Source organism: Amphimedon queenslandica, unplaced genomic scaffold (genome assembly GCF_000090795.2).
Source record: "Amphimedon queenslandica unplaced genomic scaffold, v1.1 AMPQUscaffold_12867, whole genome shotgun sequence".
Taxonomy (NCBI): Eukaryota; Metazoa; Porifera; class Demospongiae; order Haplosclerida; family Niphatidae; genus Amphimedon; species Amphimedon queenslandica.
In genome coordinates, this window is record NW_003546897.1 from 12303 (window position 1) to 18592 (window position 6290).

The 6290-nt window shown below is 36.1% G+C and overlaps 1 long non-coding RNA gene across 3 annotated transcripts in view; it reads right to left on the minus strand.

Annotated features, from left to right (window-relative positions):
* Window positions 1-485: 485 nt before the first annotated feature.
* Window positions 486-6290, minus strand: part of LOC105314498 (uncharacterized) — a 10262-nt gene continuing 4457 nt past the window's right edge. The window contains exons 2-7 of one of the 3 annotated variants that reach the window (XR_002187040.1): window positions 5608-5729; window positions 2001-2174; window positions 1630-1713; window positions 1065-1209; window positions 622-799; window positions 487-568 (exon numbers count right to left, since the gene is read on the minus strand). This is a non-coding gene — a long non-coding RNA (uncharacterized LOC105314498). Of the gene's footprint in view, window positions 800-1064; window positions 1210-1629; window positions 1714-2000; window positions 2175-5607; window positions 5730-6290 lie in introns of all 3 variants that reach the window. The other 2 variants (XR_002187041.1, XR_002187039.1) reach the window with 2 other exon arrangements.

A 6290-nucleotide genomic window follows, 5' to 3' on the forward strand; every position in this document is an offset into this window, starting at 1 on the left:
AAGAAATCGCTCAAGAAATCGCCAATATAAAATCCACCCTTTGTTCCAACCACAGTATCTAGTGATGGGCGATTCCGAGTCCAAAGTATTCAATCCTTCAATTCCAAATGGAATCGGACTCGTATCGAAAGAGAAGTAGGAATCACTTGAAACGATTCCGAACCAAGCCACACCTAACCACACCTTTTAATATTAAAAATAGTTAATAAACCAGTAGTTAATATCTTAATTATTCCTTATAATTGATAACACATGACTTTGCGCATGCACAGATGTAATACTCGGAATCAGTATTCGATTCCATTGATTCTAGTCTCAAAAGTATTCAGAATCGGAATCAAATGTAAATTTCTGGATTCGCCCATCACTAATAGTATCACAGGCAAATTTGCCAAATTATAATTAATTAGTGGGTGTGGTTAATTACCTCATTGATTGCAAAGATGGTTCTTGTGAAAGAAGTTACTGAATAACCAAATCCAATGGAACTAAGGAACTTACTTGTCATCAGGATCAGTAGCATTTAACTTCTTTAATATTTCCAACTCAGGCAATACCAATCTTGTGCCTGATAGCACAGAATTGAGGTAATTATGAATGATGTAAGGAGAATAAACACACAGCTTTTCTTATCAAGGCAACTGAACTCAAACTATCGATGAGCTACTGCATATATAAGGTTTCGTCTTTATCTTCTGATTTTTAGACCCACTTCAGTTGAATGACTTGCTTAAAGCACTCGAGAGATTTGGAGTGAAATTGCCTGCTCTTCCCTGGCAGTCACTGGGTGATAGGCTACCTGATAGGAAGAGAATAAGTTCATCAATATGTATCAGGAAATGTAATGAAAAATTAGGGTGATTTCGGAGCCATTCTTAGAAAAAAAACATGGGTTATTAAAACCTTGGGTATTTTTCAGAATTTTAGAATATTATTCTATAAAATGGCTGTAGCTTTAAAAATTGAAGTCAGAACCAGCTCAAACTTTCTACACAACATAAGGATATCAATGTACATGTACTACAATTATTAATTAGTAGGTGTGTCTAGCCACACCCACTCACATCATCTTGTTCCTGATTATCTTAATGGCTACTTCTTGACTTGATCTTGAGGTGTCCCTAGCCCTCACTACATTACTGAACACTCCCTGACCAGTGTACCCATAGACCATGTATAGTCTGTCCAGTTGTTCACCAATACGCACCTCTAGTGGAGAGAAAGAGAAAAATACTATTTTTGAAAATTTTTTGCAAATTTTGCATTTCTATAATTCCATAGAATTAATTTTTTGCAAATACATAGCATCACATGGCAATAGAGATGCAGAACTTTGCAGTAAAAAATTTTTGCAACGGAGCAAAACCGCAAAACTTATGAAAATATTAATTATTCCACCACAAAAATAAATCAGTTACGGTAAATAAAATGATTATACATGTACATGTTAAAATACAGTTGAGACTGCTGTTGAATCGGCTGAAGTTGCTAAATATGCCACTAATCCTCATATATGTACATGTACAGCTATCAATATCAAATAAATAATACATTAATTCACGGTTAATAGGTGGCACATGTGTATGTATATCAAAAATAAATAAATTAATAATAGATTAATAGACTAACTGTAATATCCTTCAGCATCATCCCAGTTATCAGTTAATGATCATTCTCTCCAATACCATCAGCTAACAGTGCCTTACTCGGACTCTGGAGGGATACACATGTACATGTACATAAACCAGAGAGGAGGGAGAGAGAGAGAAAGAGAAAAATGATATGTACATTGTATACATGTACTGTAAATGAGTAAATTCATAAAGAACTAAAAATTGACAGACTTCACACAATTTTTTGCATTTGAGCTCACAAAAATATTACTTATATCTTGCATTTTTTAAAACCACAAAAATCAGCAAGTCAACATAAATTCCCTATTACACAATATTAATGATATTCATTATTTAAGCTCCACCCATACTAATTAATTAACTCACCAGCCATGACTTCTCCTTCCCAGTGATATCCTCTTCACTGAATATATCCAGTACAGCTCCTGTCTTTATGGTACTCAGTCCTGTATTTATCTCTTTGACCTCATCTTCACTCATCAACTGATCATCAGTTCTTAATACTGGAGGAACATCACCTGTGGAGAGCTTCCTCTCAGCCTATTAATAACAATACATAAAGCTACATGTATCGTATAGCAGGAAATTTTGTAGGAAATTAAATTTGGTGAATTGGCATTTTGATAGCAATTCGCAAAAATTAAAACCTGCCATTTTCAGCAATTATGTGGAAGCTCAATGGCGCGTGGCCACAAATTTTCCAAATTAAAATCCACCAATTGCCCAAAATTTAGCAATTCACCAAATTTTACTTCCTCAAAAATTTTTCGCCAAAATTTACTTCCTCCAAAATTTTTCGCCATACGGTATATAGAAACATGTACCACCTATTAACCAAGTATTAATAATAATAATTATTTATTTGATAGTGGTAAGTGATAACTGTACATGTACAATACATGTAAAATGAATTATAATTTTATTGAGGATTAGTGGCATATTTAGCAACTTCTGCCAAAATCAATAGCAAATTCTGCGTCTCCATTGCCATCAGCAGCTTAGAATGGAAATGAATGTAAATAGAACAAAAGTCTGTAATTCTTTCTAGAATGAAAATTATTCTTGACTAAATACAGGTCTAATCAATTTGAAATAAATACAGGTGTACAATTTGAATTGAACAAATTGGAGGTTACAAAACTTTTTAGCAGATCGGTATCATAGAATTTAATCAGTTTTCAATAATCATTAAAATTATAAGAATATTAATCATTTTAATGATCATTATTTCTAATCGTTTTAATAAACAACTAGTCGATTATTAACAGAATCACAAACATACAAGAATCCATCTTTATTAAATGCTAATCCATGAGGACGATAAAACTGATCAATATTACTGCCTAATCTTCCAAACTTCCTAACAAACACACCATCACTAGTGAAGACTGATATACGATTATTGCCCTCTTCACTAACATACACTAGACCAGTAGCTGCAGTGTCTATTGTTATACCTATTGGATATCTAAGCTGTTCAGGACCAGATACTTTAGTACCAAACTGACCCACAAACTTTCCATCTGGAGAGAACTTCTGAATGCAACAATTAATACAATCAGCAACATACACTAATTCTTGACTGTCAATAGCAATGTCACATAGATTCTGAAACTGTCCATTAGCTGATCCTTCACTACCAAATGAATGAGAGAAGGTTAGATCAGGATTCAAGACTTGTGTACGATCATTACCCCAATCAGCAATATAAACCTGTCCTGTTATAGGAGAAATGGCTATACTTTCAGGAGCAATGAATTGTAGTGGTCCACTGCCCTTCTCACCAACTGATGCTATAAGGTATCCATCCATGCTTATCTTCTGGATCCTGTGACTATCAGATACAAGAATGAATTTGTCTGAAGTAATGGCTACACTACAAGGAGAAGAAAACTTGACATTACCACTTCCTCCTTTCCCTCCTAATGACTTCACTTTCTTTCCTTCTCTATCCAGTATTGTTACACAGTTACCAATATGTTCAACTATTATAACATGATTATCATCACTTACAGCAACTCCCCCAGGATAGCTAAGCTTAGTTATAGTATGTACTGGAGTGATGTTATCAAGGTAAGGATTGATAGGGATGACTAGTGAGGTATCCTCAAGGTGTACATCATATACTTGTACTTTTACTGTATGAGTACCACTGGTTGAAGGCTTCCACTGTATCCTATACACTCCAGGATCAGTGCTGGTGGTAGTGACTGTAGTGTCAATGGGTTTATGGCCTTTACCAACTGGTACTAGACTACACCTCAGAGAAGAGAGGGGAACACACAAAACACATGAATCTGGTGCCTCCATTGATAGTGAAAACGAAGCTACTTTGCCAGCAGGAGTAATACGATCAATCTTCTTCACTCTACACTGCTGTAGTGCAGTAGCTCCAGAAATAATATCTCCAATGTGATGCAGTGATTTGATATCTTTACTCAATACAAAGTTACCTTTTTCCTTTGGATGTAACTCCTCCACGTTGATCCCTCCAGTAACTTCACTCATACGCTCCATCATCTGTTTCTTACACCTCAGAACTTGTTGAGGACTGCCTGTTTTCAGACTCTGTTCCACATCATTCTTAACTCTCTCCAGAACACTCAAACTCATTTCTGCTGATTTCATTTGCTCTGACAGCACCTTTAGTTTATCATCAGTGACCCTCTTTACCTGCTCAGTCAGTTTCCTCTCTGACTGACGAAGAACACCAATCATTTCCTCTACCATTTCATGTATTTCTTCTAAGAATCCGTCTCCTCTCTCTCTGATCTCACCCTCTCTCTCTGCTAGAGCAGACAGGACCTTCTTGAGTGCTTCCTTCTTTCCCTCAACTGGTGATAGACATTCTCTTAGCTTTTGACAGTGTTTAGTATAACTGTCAGTGATTAAGTCGTATTCATGATGTTTGTGATTACGAACTTGACAGGTAACACAGATTACTGTATCACATGTTTCACAGAATAGCTCCAAAGGTTTTCCATGATCACTACATGTGGCCTCTTGTGGATTTGGTAAATCTGCTGTCTTCTTTGTTAGACTGTACATCTCTTTGAGGTTGTTGAGGTGGAATGCTACAGGAAAGGCTCCTGCTCCCCCTTTTGGTAACTCTGTACGATGACGACAAGTGGGACAAGAGAGGTAATAGGTCTCATTCTTCTTATCCAGAGGTAATCCCTCCAGACAGTGCTCACAAAATGAATGTAGACAAGGTAAAGTCTTAGGGTTGGTATAGTGGTCAAGACACACAGGACAGGTGAGCTGTTCCTCCAGTTTGAGTCTAAGACCAGAAGATGATTTGGTTGCCATTTCAAGAAAAGAATAAAATTGTGTACGTAAAGCAAGAACAAAAAATGAAGAGGGATAAAGGTAAGCTGAACAGGATGACAGCCCTGATGACCTCTTGTCTCGTGACTACAGGAAGTTATGATAGTACATTCCTTTATTATAACAACCAGTAGTAAATGAATGAAAATGTAAAGCAAAATAGCAACTGAAATTCCTGTATGGTGCAGCAAATAAATAATAAACAGTGCATGCTCAGTAATGGACTGTGCACAAAAATCGCTAAATTAAAAACCACCAATTACAATTTTAAAGCAAAAATTAATTATTAAAATACAAATGAAATGGCAGCTACAGGTACACACACATGTACTCCTGGAGGCTCCATACTTCATGACCATCAGTTGCCTATAGCATGTTGCTGAGACTTGTACAGTACATTATACATGTACAGTACATTATACATGTACTGTACATGTAAATGTATAATACATGTACATGTATCAGGAAACTGAACATGTACATGCTGCTGCAGTTAATTTCAGGAGTTAACTAAATCTTATGAAGGAACTCCTTCCAAACCTAAGAAGATCATTAACATTTTATTGACCACCAAACTCACCATTTTATCTTACATACATGTATACATACACAAGTCGTAACATGTACATCTACTGTATGTGTGTACCTCATTGATGGTATTTTCCAAGTCTTCAGTTGCCTCTTGAGCTACAATATCAGAATATCATCACTAACAACACAGACTGATACTGCGGGACTGGGGTTAACACTATCAACTGATAATGGAACCTGAGGGGGGAGAGAGGGAGAGAGAGAGAGAGAGAGAGAGAGAGAGAGAGAGATGTTTGCAATGTATGTACATGTGAATGCATGTGTTAATTAATACAGTGAATCCTCAGGATAGCTTTCTTAACAGACACTGTAACATAATCAGTTTTATCCATTCACCACAGGAACATCAATAACATGTACATGTACATGTAATGTATAAGTATTAAATGAAAAACATTATGGTACACACTACTTATAATGTATAATGTCATCTACAGTACATGCATTGTCCATTATAAAAAATTCCGTTTATATACTGTATGTCCTTAAATAAAAGCCCGGGCGTCTATTTCCTAAATTTAAATGGTATTTGGATCTCGAAAAAACATATAAAAGTAAAAACAAGCGTAACAGTGTAAAAAATATTCCTATTTTGTATCTTCTGTTGCTGCAAGCCTTAATGCTCACAAAGGCTCGCATGGTGGGTAATTGCCTGACCCGAGTTGCATAGGTAATGCAGCATACCTATTTATCAAGCAGCTGATTGTGCCACAGCTATGGTCCGTCCAAATCCTAGTA